This window comes from Eschrichtius robustus, chromosome X (assembly GCF_028021215.1).
Source record: "Eschrichtius robustus isolate mEscRob2 chromosome X, mEscRob2.pri, whole genome shotgun sequence".
In the NCBI taxonomy this organism is placed as follows: domain Eukaryota; kingdom Metazoa; phylum Chordata; class Mammalia; order Artiodactyla; family Eschrichtiidae; genus Eschrichtius; species Eschrichtius robustus.
The window spans coordinates 13,053,703-13,067,686 of NC_090845.1; the positions used below are offsets into that span (position 1 = coordinate 13,053,703).

Consider the following 13,984-nt stretch of genomic DNA (forward strand, 5'->3'; position numbering starts at 1 on the left):
CTCATTTATGATTGATGGAATGACTTATTCCCCCTGGGTTCTCAGAACACTTAAAGACAGTATCGTAGTGGGTTGAATGGTGGACATTTAAATGACATGTTCACGTCCTAACCCCCAGAAGCTGCAAATATGACTTTTTTTCGGAAAAGGATCTTTGTAGATGTAATGAAGTTAAGGATCCTGAGATGAGGTCATCCTGGATTATCTGGGTGGACCTTAAATACAAAGATAAGCATCCTTATAAAAGACAGACGAGGGAAGACACAGGCACAGAGGAGAAGGATTTGTGAAGCCGGAGGCAGAGACTAAAGTAACGCAGCCACAAGCCAGGGGTCGTCTGAAGCCACCAGAAGCTGGAAGACTCAAGGAACGATTCTTTCCGAGAGCCGATGGAGGGAGGATGGCCCTGCTGACACCTTGATTTTGCAACTGGATTCCAGAACTGCGAGAGAATAAATTTCTGTTGTCTTCGCCATCAAGTCTGTGGTAATTCAGTATGGCAGCCACAGGAAACTAATATAGATTTTTAAATCACACTATTTTGTGCAGGAGCCAATGACAATTGTTTTCATCTGTTATTTGAGACACTGACCCACAAAGTCTTGGGGACCCTGCCTACAGTCACACAAGAAGGAAAGATTTTAAGAACCTGATAATCTGAATTTGCTGACTTCTAACCCTCTGAACTTTTTTTTCCTTCTTAAACCTGTTTACTATTCCAAAGACATAATTATTTTCTCTGAAAAAATACACTTCTAGAGCTTATGTTGAAAATTTCCTTTCCACACAGTTGCATGAACTGTATTGACTGATACAACCCATGGATTTATGAGGGAAAAAAAGACTTGGCTGATAAAAGATTCTCAGTATGCAGTCGAATTGTTCAAAATTAGGGACTTGGTTACATAAATAATGACATATGCATACAATGAATACTATGTGATCGTCAAAACCAATGATGTAGATGTATACTGGGACAGAAGGAATTGAGTCCTCCCTGGAATGTGCTGGAGACACAATAAGGTAGTCTGTCTATGGTTAGGGACGTGGATTTTCTCCTGCTGAGCCTGTGGTTACTGAGTTTATGTTCTGCTGTGAGGTTTGCATATGCATGCTAAGGACGTGTTTTTTAGAGCTGGGGTGAGGGAGGGGAGGGAGGGAAGAAACAGTGTGGCTGCAGAATGGTGCTGAGACAGGAAGGTGGAGCGAGAGGTGAATGTCAGCTACCTGACAGGGGGAGGGGCAGTGGGGGAAAACGGAGATGAGCAAATGGCACTTCCATCTGGACACTGGGTGGTGTGATGTATATCCTCCTCCACTGCCCCTCAAAAACTTTAGTTAAAATCTGTATCATTTAGCAGTGTTTTGGGAGTGGGATTTTTTTTCTTTTTTTTAAATTTTTATTGGAGTATAGTTGCTTTACAATGTTGTGTCAGTTTCTGCTGTACAGCAAAGTGAATCAGGTATACGTATACATATATCCCCTCTTTTTTGGATTTCCTTCCTATTTAGGTCACCACAGAGCATTGAGCAGAGTTCCCTGTGCTATACAGTAGGTTCTCATGAGTCATCTATTTTATACATAGTAGTGTATGTATGTCAGTCCCAATCTCCCAATTCATCCCAACCCCCTTTCTCCCCTTGGTGTCCATACGCTTGTTCTCTACGTCTGTGTCTCTATTTCTGCTTTGCAAATAAGTTCATCTATATCATTTTTCTAGATTCCACATATATTGTTAATATACGATACTTGTTTTTCTCTTTCTGACTTACTTCACTCTGTATGACAGTCTCCAGGTCCATCCACGTCTCTGCAAATGGCACAATTTTGTTCCTTTTTATGGCTGAGTAATATTCCATTGTATACATGTACATCTTCTTTATCCATTCCTCTGTTGGGGATTTTTTTTTTTTAAGCTATGATGATGGATACCAAGAGTTGTCCAAAAGTGGGTGTTCAAAAGAGCAAGTGTGGTCCCAGTCATGTATGATACAGTTATGATATCTCTTTAAAAATTATGTGTGTGTAATGTACATTATATATACATATATATAATTAACTATGGTTAATCATATGTATCAAATTAAATATATATGTAATATCTGGAGGAATATACATGAAAATATAAACAATGGTTAATTTTCTAGATCAACGGTTGTCAAACTACAGCCCCCTGGCATAATTTAGTCTGCTGCCTGCCTGTCTTTATAAATCAAGTTTTACTGGAACACAGCCATGTCCATTTACTTACATATTGTCTACAGCTGCTTTTATTCTAGAATGGGAGAGTTGAGAAGTTGCAATAGAGACCTTCATAGCAGTTTCAATCTGAGGCCACCTGTCCTTTTTTTTAACAATTCCTTAATGTTCTCAGTTATTGTATTTTTCATTATTCCAAGTATTATATTGTCTCTATTCTCTTCTTTGAAACATTTATCAGACATGTATTGGAGCCTTTTAATGATCTTACATGTGCTTTCATATTTATTTTTTCCTCTTCATGTTTTTAATGTGACAGGTAATTTAATTGGTTCCTCTTCCCAATCACGAATTCTCCAATCGTGTGAGTCTAGAGTTTAAGTTTTTAATTTCAATTACCATATTTCTAATGTCAAATATTTCTACTTTATTCTCCTTCCCATCTGCATTTTGTTTCATTTCTGTACGGTTTTCCTAATTTGTCATTTTTGTTTCATGAATATTAGTCCTTTATCTCTTTGAGGGTTGTAAATAGACTTAAGTATTCAAATTGTTTTATATTTTAACTTCATATATATGAGTTGTATCCCGATTACTCATTTTATTGGCTGTCTTTCTCAGTAATCATTACCTCTATGTGCTTTGGAATTTTGTTTAGTAGTTTCATCTTCATTGGGAGATTCGTTCTTTCTTTCTTCATTTAAAGGTCTGTGGTTGCATCCCCTGACACTCAGGGCCCTGGGTCCAGAATCTTACTGAGTATTTATGACTCAGCGATCAGCTCAGCTCAAGCCCTGCCTTGTCCTCTGGCTCAGGTTAAGCAGTTTCATAGAAGACACAGCTCCAGGCAGCCAAGAGCAGTAACCGTTCATCTCTCATGGATCTGATGGATTGCACTCATGGAGCCCATTACCCACTGGAACTGAACTCTTGGTGGCCTTCACCTTCCAGAAGAGTCCATCAGTTCTGCAGCTTCAGCTTCATGGTTTTTTAAAAAAAATTATTTTTCTTGAGATACAATTGACAGCGTGGTATAGGTTTAAGGTATACGACATATTGATTTCTTCAGCTTCATGTTTTTGGTACCATTTCTGCAAATGTTTGCCATTTGCAGATGTTTACCATCCTGTGATCAATTTTACATTTTATCGATCATTGCTATGGACTATAAACCATCTCAAAACACGAATGTAGAAGGTCATCTTGCTTGGAAGTCCAGATGTGAATGTGAATGTGTGTGTGTACATGTGTGCATGTTTTAATAAAGGTGGGAAAATCTTGAACATGTTTATGACCTGAGGGAAAGAACCAACAGAGAGGAAGAAACGGAACATATGCATGAGAAAGCAGGGACCTAGAGGGGTTGGTGTGACATAAGTTCCAGAGATAGGTAGACAGAAGATGAATGAATGAGAGGGTCTGAAAGAGGAGGCTCATAGAGATGATGCGGGTCTGTAAGTAGCAGGACTGCTTGGGACCTATGATTTCTCACTTCTTTGAGAAGTCTGAATCAAGGCAACTTTCTGGGAGCAAGGGCTGGAGGAAGCTTGAAGAGCATATATAGGGTTTGGGGAACAGGCACTGAATTTCAGGAGCGTGCCACAGCTGCTTCATCTAAGAAATTTGGGGATGAAATTGAATAACTGCCAATCTCTCCAGCGACTCAAATTCAATGATGTGCCATCAAGGCTCGTTTTTCAATAGTTTCTCTTTTCATGATTATTCATTCCCTCTTCTAATTGGACGCTAAAACGACTTCATATTCAATCCACTCTGTGAAATAAAATTTTGTTACAACACTGCTTCCCCATCAAAATAATGAAAACAATCAAATAGCTTTTTGTATGTTTTAAAAATTGTACTCTACTGAGAGGATTTTTATTTACTGAGGCAAATCCATAAATACGGAATGATAAGGCTTCATGGCTCTTACAGGTTTCAGTTCAATCTGAGAAATATTTTTACACTATCCAACCATGAGAGCTCAGAGGGAAATAAACCTCTGGATTGAATTTAAGCCATTGAATGGCTCATACGACTTACCTCATCATAAAAAATGAAGTGTTTACTCAAGTACAAGTTATTTAAGCATACTTTAAGTCTCATAATTTAAAACCTAGTTTGAAATAACTGAGAAATTGCCAACAGTTTATTTTGCTCTTACAAGTGGAGGTATTGAAAATTTGGAATAAGCAGAAACCTGACAGCCAATTCATCGCAAGGGTGGGCGTATGTTTACAAAGGGTCAAGAATAGCTGTTTGTTTCCAAGAGGCTTTCTGCACTAGTTGATTTCTGTATAATTAACTTTACCTACTTGAGCAAGACAAACATTAAAATTAGAAAGCGTAAGTATAGGTCCCAGTACATATTTAAACCATGGATTTCAACGGTTTTAACTACCAAACGTTTGCCAAGTAAGTTGCTCCTAATTTCTTCCTATATTCTAATGGAAGTGCTAATCAAAACTAAAATAATTAGAAAGTACTCAGCAAAAGGAAGTGAGGCAGGGTTACCAGGTCTCTGCTTTTTGTTACAGCAACATCTTTTTATATGTCTGTGGAATGAATCCAAGACTGTTAGTAACTTCCCTCCTAAATAACAAATCATTCTCTGATGTCTTGGCTACCACAAGCCAGTTTCCAAATTGTGAGGTTTAAGGTCTTTGTAACAAGATTTTACCATTATTTCAATGCATACTGCTTCCTGAGGTACAGAATGAAGGGTAGCCACTTTCTCTTTAGTTAATTTCTAAGTTCACATGGCGTTCTCCCCGAGGAAGCATGAGCATCTCCATAGCTCAGGCCCAGACAGTCATCTACACCAAGCGTGACTAAGATATTTGGAAAGGTATGGTGCTGGGTTTGGAGGAGGACTTTGCAAGTATCCACGCTGTGGGGAAATCAAAGGCCTTCTGTACTCCTAATAATTTGAGCTCTCAATTTCCATGCCCTCTTCCTCCAAAAAATATCTAGTCAAGGAACACATTCAAAGAGTGAACAAAGGCATAATTTGGGGATATCAAGGAGCCTCACTGAAAAAAACAGCAGGAGGTTGACTTTGGTGGCGGCACAGAGCAGGTTTGAGAGTGGGAGGGCTGGCAAATAAGACTAGGAAGAGAGGTTGGTGCAGTGGGGTACCACTTCACATCCACTACGATGGCCACAGTCAAGAAGACAACATCAAGTGTTGATGGGACTGTGAAATGGTGCTGTCACTTTGGCAAAGAGTTCAGCAGTTCTTTAAAAAGTTAAACATAAACTCACCATACAGTCAACCAATTCCGCTCCTAAGGATTACCCAAGAGACAGAAAATCGATTATTGGCTGCCCGGGGCTGGGAGTGGGAATGAAGGTTAATTGTAAAAGGGCACAAGTGATCTTATACGGAAGATGGCTGCACCACTCAGTGGGTTTACTAAACACCATTGAATTTTACTTCCAACAGGTGAATGGGCAAATTTTACAGTATGTAACTTGTATGACAATATAGTTGTTTAAAACAAAAAAAAGAGGAAGGACTGGACGCTTAAAGGCCAGGCTACTTATTTCGGAGGCAATGGAAAATATCAGACAGTTGAACAATGGGATGTCACTGGACACCCATTTCATTGGTTTGCTCTTTTGTTCATTTCTTCTTTTTTTAAAAATTAATTAATTTATTTATTTTTGGCTGAGTTGGGGCTTCGTTGCTGCGCGCGGGCTTCCTCTAGTTGCGGCGAGCGGGGGCTACTCTTCGTTGCGGTGCCCGGGCTTCTCATTGCGGTGGCTTCTCTTGTTGAGGAGCACAGGCTCTAGGCGCGTGGGCTCAGCAGTTGTGGCTCGCGGGCTCTAGAGCACAGGCTCAATAGCTGTGGCGTGTGGGCTTAGTTGCTCCACGGCATGTGGGATCTTCCCGGACCAGGGCCCGAACCCGTGTCCCCTGCATTGGCAGGCGGATTCTTAACCACTGCACCACCAGGGAAGCCCTGTTCATTTCTTCTTGCTTTGGCCTTAGTCCATGCTGTTCCCTCTGCTGGGAATGCCCTCTACTCTGTCTAGCCAAACCTTTCTCAGCCAGGTGTTACCTGCATAGGGAAGCCTCCCCCACTACTCCCACCCTTGCCTAGGTCTGATCTGTCAGTCACATGGATTCCGAGCTCCCCATCCTTCTCCCCAGCGCTTACCACCACTGACGCTAATGAATTATTTGTGTCATTACTTACTTAATGCTTGTCTTCCCCACTGGGTCGTTCAGGACCACTGGAGTAGTAATGATATGTTTTATTCAGATAGCAATAGTAAGAGCTATAAATTAGGAGGTTGGGATTAACATATACACACTACTATATATAAAATAGATAACCAACAAGGACCTACTGTATAGCACAGGGAACTCTACTCAATATTTTGTAATAACCTATAAAGGAAAAGAATTTTAAAAAGAATATATATACATAGGGACTTCCCTGGTGGTCCAGTAGCTAAGGCTCCACGCTCCCAATGCAGGGGGCCCGGGTTTGATCCCTGGTCAGGGAAGTCGATGCCACAGGCCACAACCAAGAGTTCGTACACCACAGCTAAAAGATTCCGCACGCCGCAATGAAGATCCTGTGTGCTGCAACCAAGACCTGGTGCAGCCAAATGAATAAATAAGTAAATAAATATTTTAAAATAAGTAAAAGAAATAATATATATACACAGATATGTATATATATGTATATATATAACTGGATCACTTTGCTGTACACCTGAAACTAACACATTATAAATCAACTATACTTAAATTAAAAAAATAGTAAGAGCTAAATATTTAATATTTATTAAATGTATGAATAAATAGATTCATCAAATGCTATAGAAAATTTAACCCTGAGATTATTCACTTATTCAAACTGCATCACTTATTTTTCAAGGATCTTCCTCTGAGTATCCTCCTTCCAGGTCCAAATCAAATGCCACTTTTTCCATGAAGCTTTCTATGAAGTCCCTAACTTAGCCTATATTTTTAATGAGCACATTGCATTTCCCTTACTATACTGTGATCTCCTTGAGGGTAGATCCTCCTAGAGGGTCAGGTTCATCTTTTTATATAATAAGTACTTAATGCATATCTGAAGAAGGAATTTATGAGTAATAAATATAATACATACACGCATTTGAAAAAGAGTCATCAGGCCCAGGTTTGTGTGGTCTGTTTAATCTTTTGTATAGAGCGATGCTTCTCAAAACTTCCTGTGCATACCAATCACCTGGCAATCTTGCCAGGATGCAGATTCTGATGGAGTAGGTTTGGGGTGAGACCTAGGATGGTGCATTTTTAACAAGCGCCCAGGTGATGGTGATACTGTTGGTTGGCTGGCCACACTTTGAGAAGTAAGGGTTTGTAGCAGAGGTTCTCAACCTTGGCTTCACCTTGAACCTGCCTGGGAAGAAGCCTCACAGAAACACTGATGCTTGGATCCCATCCTCAGAGATTCTCATTTTCTGGTTCTGGGCTACAGCTTTGCCATGAGGATTTTGAAAAACTTCGTAAGTGGTTGCTAGTCTTAGGAGAAGCTGGGTGAGAGACATACAGGCTATTCTCTCCGCTAGCTTTGCAACTTCTCTGTAAATCTAAAATTATGTCAAAATAAAGTTTCTTTAAAAAATCTTTCCAAGTGATTTGAATGAGAAACACTCATCTTGGGGATGGTGCATGCTGGTTTAAGTTCAAAGGCCTGGGTGAGTGCCTGAGCCCCATACAAGCCCATTGAGTGGGGAATAAATGGTAGATGTATGCTGAGAAATAGTCTTATTCTTTAAACCCCTCTGAGTTATACCGTGGATTCAAAACACTTGGATGAGTATCTTGCTGAACTGGATTTTCTAAGCCTTTTCTTAACTCAAGTCACCGGATTGATTGTTTGTGGCCCACTTCCCAATCTGTATGACTTTTTCAAGATTGAAGACCAACAAAACTGTTTTCCAGGCTAAACAGCACGAGGAGAGCAGCTGCCTTATGTGAGACCATCCTAGATGACAGGAAAAAAATTCCCAAGGAGCCAAAACAACGCATTTCTCCCAAACAGAATTAAAAATAATAGGTACTGCTTTAACTTACTGGGATTTAATTGGGAATAGTAAATTCTAATCCTTTCACATGGCAGTCTAGAAAATATTTGAAGGCACATAGAAATTAGGACATAAACACAATGCCAAGGGGAAGGGGCGTGGCTTGGGAGTACATGGCTGAGATCCATCCTGCCTCTGAGCTGTCAGAAGTTACGAGTTGCAAAAAAGCTGTTCTTGGGTCATTCCAGTCCTTTGCCCTTAAGAATCCTCCTGTTCTAGATACAAAAAAGGAGACCAGCTTTGCAAAATTCCCCACTGGACCTCCCGAGAACTGTGGGTCGATGTTTCCAAGCCTTTCAAAACTGATGATTCTATTCTGTCAAACTGTTGGCAATGTGTCTTCAGGAAGTTTAGTGATAAGGGGGTGGGGTGAAGAGAATTTGTATATCTGGAAGATCCAGAAGCTTCAGAGTGTGCGGTGGACGGAACACATTTCACACAACGTTCCCTAGATTTGCTTAGGGATTTACAAGTGTTGCCTGGGGAACCAGTCCTTTGATTACTGGGCCCTGGAGTTCAGGAAACCACAGTCAGCAATTTGTTTCCCTTTGCAGTGGGTCTAGGGAGTGGATCATGTTGCAACACAAATAATTCCATGCTCCCTCTACTTCTTAGCAACTTCTGTTTCACTGGAAATGCATTTTGCATTTCATCTTTAGCTGGATGTTTAAGGCTGAGCCCAAACCACCAACTTTTCCCTGGTTTGGGATCCAAGTTGTACCGCCACGTTCCCACCTGTCCACAGACACCGTTCTCCCACCCGCTTCCCCTTTCTCACTCCCCCACCTGTCAAGGAACCCGTGCAGGCCATGTTAGACTTGCGAGGCCAAACTGAAGTTTTGTGCCTTTGCGTCTTGTAACTCTCAAGTGGAAATTACATCCCCCGAAAGGAAGCTTTGCCCGATACTGGAAACCACTCTGTGGTCTGGACAGATGGCTGATTGGTGCGGGAAGAGCATGGATGAGAATTGTCCAAAACTGGCTTTGAGTGGTAGAGCATTCTGGGAAATGTGTTGGCAGTTTCTTATAAAGTTCAACAGACACTCACCATATGACCCAGCAGTCCCACTCCTGAGAGTTTACCCTTGATAAGCGAGGACTTAGGTTCACTCGAAAACCTTGACGTGAATGTTTGTATCAATACTAGCTTTCTTCGTAAGAACTAAAAACCTGGAAACAACTGTCATGTCATTCAATATGTGAATGGTTGCTTAGGCAAACCGTGCCACGTCCATCCCATGGAATACAACTCAGCCGTAAAAAGGAATGAATGGCTGGTATGCCCAGCAACTTGGGTGGATCTCAAAGGCATGGGGAGTGAAAGAAGCCAATCTCAAAAGGTTACTGACTGTGTGATTCCATTAATAACATTCTCGAAAAACCAGAAAGACAGTGATGGAGAACAGAGCAGAGGTTGCCAGAGGCTGGGAGGAGGGTGTGACTATAAATGGGTAGCATAAAGGAATGTTTTTTCTGTATCCTGATTATGGTGGTGGTCACAGAAATCTGTGTTAAAATTCACAGAACTGCACATCAAATGGGAAAAATGATAATTTTACCATATAGTAACTTTAAAAAAATAAAGTAAGCTGGCTTTGAATCCAGGCACTGCTCCCTTTTAGCTATTTGACCGTGGGCCAATTATTTAATTTCCTTAAGCCATGGTTTCCTCATTTCAGAAGGCAATGCTAACAATATCTCATAGAGCTGATGTGGAGATGACCCAAGGTCATACATGGGAAAGGGTCAGATATAGGGGAGGCATTCAATAATGCTCATTTCCTTTCCTTCCTCTCTCAGGGGTGGGGCATCTGGTCCTGGGTTGGGGTTTAGAGGTGCTTTATGGCTTTGATTTCCCTTAGCAACCAGAAAGGTGAGTTTGAGAAGAGCAAGATAGAACAACTCCAAGCATGGTAAATAAAAGTTAAAAAGAGAAAACCTTTTCCAGGGTAAATCAAGGACAAACTTTCTCTTTTTCTTCTTCTTTTTTTTAAACATTTCTTGCAGGTATTTTCAGATGAAAGGCCAACTTAAAAGTGTCTACCCAAGCTTTACATTCGTCTTTATAGGTGGGTGAGGGAAAACCACCCACTTCTTCAACCTCTGTGTTTTGTCATTAGGGTCCAGCCATCCCCAGAACAGATGGTACCTAATAGTATGGGCCGTACCAACTGAGGGCAGGGAGGAGAACACACGTTTGCTGATAATGATTCACATGGAGCCAACCGAGGGCCTGGTCCTGCTGCTATGAAATCCAGAAACCTAGCCATTTGCGGGCCCTCACACTATCGGTGGCTCTTTTACTCAGGCAGTTCTATGTTTAAATGTGTATATATGAGAAACTCAGGGTGTTGAGTTAATCTTAAGACTAAGGAAAGGAATTAGAGATGCAGAGAAAGTGTGTGTGTGCGTGTGCATTTGCGCAAGTGTGTGTGCACAGCTGTCTGGGTATTTTAAGGGGATACTAGATGGCTAGGATGTCTGGGACCTCCACATGCTCCAATTTGATGAATACTGTGGGTGGGTTTCTCCCCAGCCAAATTGTCTAGCATGTGGGGAGAGGTCTATGCCTGCCTTTACATGTTTTAAATCCGTGCTCCACTCAAATGCCTCTGCTCCTGTTGGATGCATCTATGCTTAGAACATGTGGGGACAGATGAGTGAGGGATGGGCTCGAGCGGCAAAACTCTAAAAGGATGTTCTGAATAACCCCAGGAGAATATATTCCTAAGGTCTGTTAGTCTTTTTTCTTAATTTATTTATTTTTATTTTTATTTATTTTTGGCTGTGTTGGGTCTTTGTTGCTGCGTGCGGGCTTGCTCACGGGCTCAAGAGCACAGGCTCAGTAGTTGTGGCACACGGGATTAGTTGCACCGCGGCATGTGGGATCTTCCCGGACCAGGGCTCGAACCCGTGTGCCCTGCATTGGCAGGCGGACTCTCAACCACTGCGCCACCAGGGAAGTAAGCCCCTGATACAGTCTCTTTACCACTGATCTGAAAGATCAAGGGCCCAATGTCTAAGGAAACCATCCAAAGCCTTTATGGTAATTAGGTTATTGTTAAAAACAATTCCACCGCCTCCATGCCTCCACCCGTCCTCTCCCTGCCCAAGACAGGAGTGTATTTCTCAGCCCCATTGATGTTGGGCCACGTGGCCTGCTTTGATCGATGGGATGTTATGACATGATGCAAGCAGAGGACTGAAATGTATTTATGACCGCACAGCCCTCCTATGTTTCCACCATCACCGTAAGCACCTGCCCCTGCTGGCTCACTGATCCGAGGCAGATGAGAGTCATGTGGAGCAGACCCATACTCAACCTATGGCTCCAGCCTTGATCCTCTGCCTTCCAGCTGACCAACAGTAACGTCAGTGAAAATAGGTTATCGATGTTTTGAGCCACTGGAATTTGGACTGGATTGTCACACTGCATTATTGTTGTAATAGTTAACTGCTACAGCCCTATCTCAGCCTAAGTGTAACACAATCCATTGGGTGGACAGAGGATCTTTATGCCAAACCTCATCCTCTTTTTTACAAGGCAGCCCTGCCGTGCCACTGGCAGTCAGCCCAGAACGCCCGTTTTCACCTTTCGTCCTAAAGATGCAGTGGTCCCATGCCAACATCCACTGCTCTCTTCTTCCTCACCCATAACCATTGCATTGTCTAAGATGCGCAATGATCCACAGTCTTGCTGTGAGAGTATCGTTATGAACCAAGTTATGAACTGTTCTTTTCGGAGGGTCTCTTATAGAGGATGAACTCAGGGTATTCCTTCAATCAAAATCACACTCTTCCTAACTCCCTCCAAAATGGAACAGTAAGTAACAACAAAACCTTTGCCATAGCAACATTCGACACATGTCGTTTTCTTTCTCCAGAAATGATTTTAGGCAAACCTAGATTTCAGGAAAGCAATACTTGTCTCAAAGATGTGAGTGGTATAATTATTTAGATGACAATGAACGACAAAAAAGAGACTCATTAAAATTTTCATTATTACTTAAAGTTTCAGGCATTAAAATTATCCTTCTCACAGGCCAAGCTGAGCTCCTTGGCTGCTGGTTAAGATATGCAAACAACTGAGACATGTTTATTTTATAAACATGTCATTTCCACTCATGTGCCCGGCACATGGTGGACATTCCACAAATGTTCACTGAACTGAATGTACAGCTTTCCTTTTTCCCAAGAAAAAGGAGCCTCGTGAGCAGCAGAAAGAAACCCGAGGGTCTTCCTTCCATGACTCTACCCCAGTGTCCAACCACGCTCACCTCCCGTCTCAATGGTAAGTTCAGAAACATTTAGAAGTGACCAAAGTTGTGTGTACTATAGTCATTAATACTATTCACCAAAGAGTTCCAGCCTTCTACCTTCTGAGCACGTGGAAGGCTTGCACTTCCTGGCCCCTGGTGCTTGGATGGGGCAGGGGGTCAAGGGGCTGTGACCGGAAGTGATGTGTGTCACTTCCAGGCCAGAGAATTTAACTGCCAGGGTGAGGCTCTCCAGGGCTTTCCTCCCCTCTGTCATGGTGACTAATGGCATTCAAGATGGGGATGCCCAGCCAGCTTCATCCTGATGTGGAGCTCACCCTGGACAAACCAGGAGGGTCACGTGGTACAGGCAATAACTACACCTTCTGTTGTTTAGGAGCCACCAAGAGATATGGAGTGTGTTTGTTATCACAGCAGATCCTGGCCTAGCCTGACTGATTGAGCGTCTGTCCAGAGTACTCTGCCATAATTTACCACATCTTCACAAATCACGTGGTGCAGGATGAAAACACAGCACTTTTCAAGGATCTCAAAGATGAAGGAAATCATCCAGGTGTCCAAGTTTTATCCATATCTGCTGTGTGGCCAGATGCTGCTTTGCCATCTCTTTCTGTGACCACCAAGCTGGAAAAATGGGCTAAGGTGACTTCCTTCTATAACTGGCTCCTAGAAGTAAACACCTTCTAGGATAGCTTATGGCTGAAAAAATACTGCAGGATTCTTTGATACCTCCAGCCAAATCCTCTCTAATCTCCACAGGAAAATAGCACAGGGTGAATATACTGCCTGGGTATCTCAAAGCCTAGACGCCTAGCCCATCAGTCAGTAACAAATACTTTTTTTAGTATCCATTCTATTCCACCTTTGCACTAGGTGATTGGGAAGCTGAAGTAAACAAGACAACGAAAAGTCCCTGTCCTCAAAAAGCTTTCATGCTAGTGGAGGGTGACAAAGCAATAAACCTATACATACACAGGCAAATAAAAAATGTCAGGTACTGATACGTCCCATGAATAGGATAAAATAGTGTAATGATACAGATCAGGGTTGGCCAACTCTGACCTGTGGGCCAAATCCAGCCTGCGGCCTCTTTTTATATGGCCTGTGGTCTAAGAAATCCTTCCTACAATTTTAAATGGTTGCAACAAATGGAAAGAAGACTATTTCGTGATGCATGAAAATGATGCACAATTCAAATTTCAGTGTGCATGAAGTTTTCCTGGAACGCAGCCACACTCTACGTGATCTGCCCTGGCTACTTCTCCAAACTCTGGAAGTGCGGCTCTGGCCTCCGCTCTCCCTACTGCAGCCACACTGGCCCCTCCGCACGGCCACTGCAAAAAGTGGCCTCTGCCTCCCTCACTTCCTCCAGGGCTCTGCACAAAGGAAACGGAATCAGAGAAGTCTCCCCCCCACC

At 42.2% G+C, this 13,984-nt stretch overlaps 1 protein-coding gene across 1 annotated transcript in view; it reads right to left on the minus strand.

Annotated features, from left to right (window-relative positions):
• The window catches only part of VEGFD (vascular endothelial growth factor D), a 35,388-nt gene that overhangs the window by 16,660 nt on the left and 4,744 nt on the right, over positions 1-13,984 (minus strand). The window lies entirely within an intron of this gene.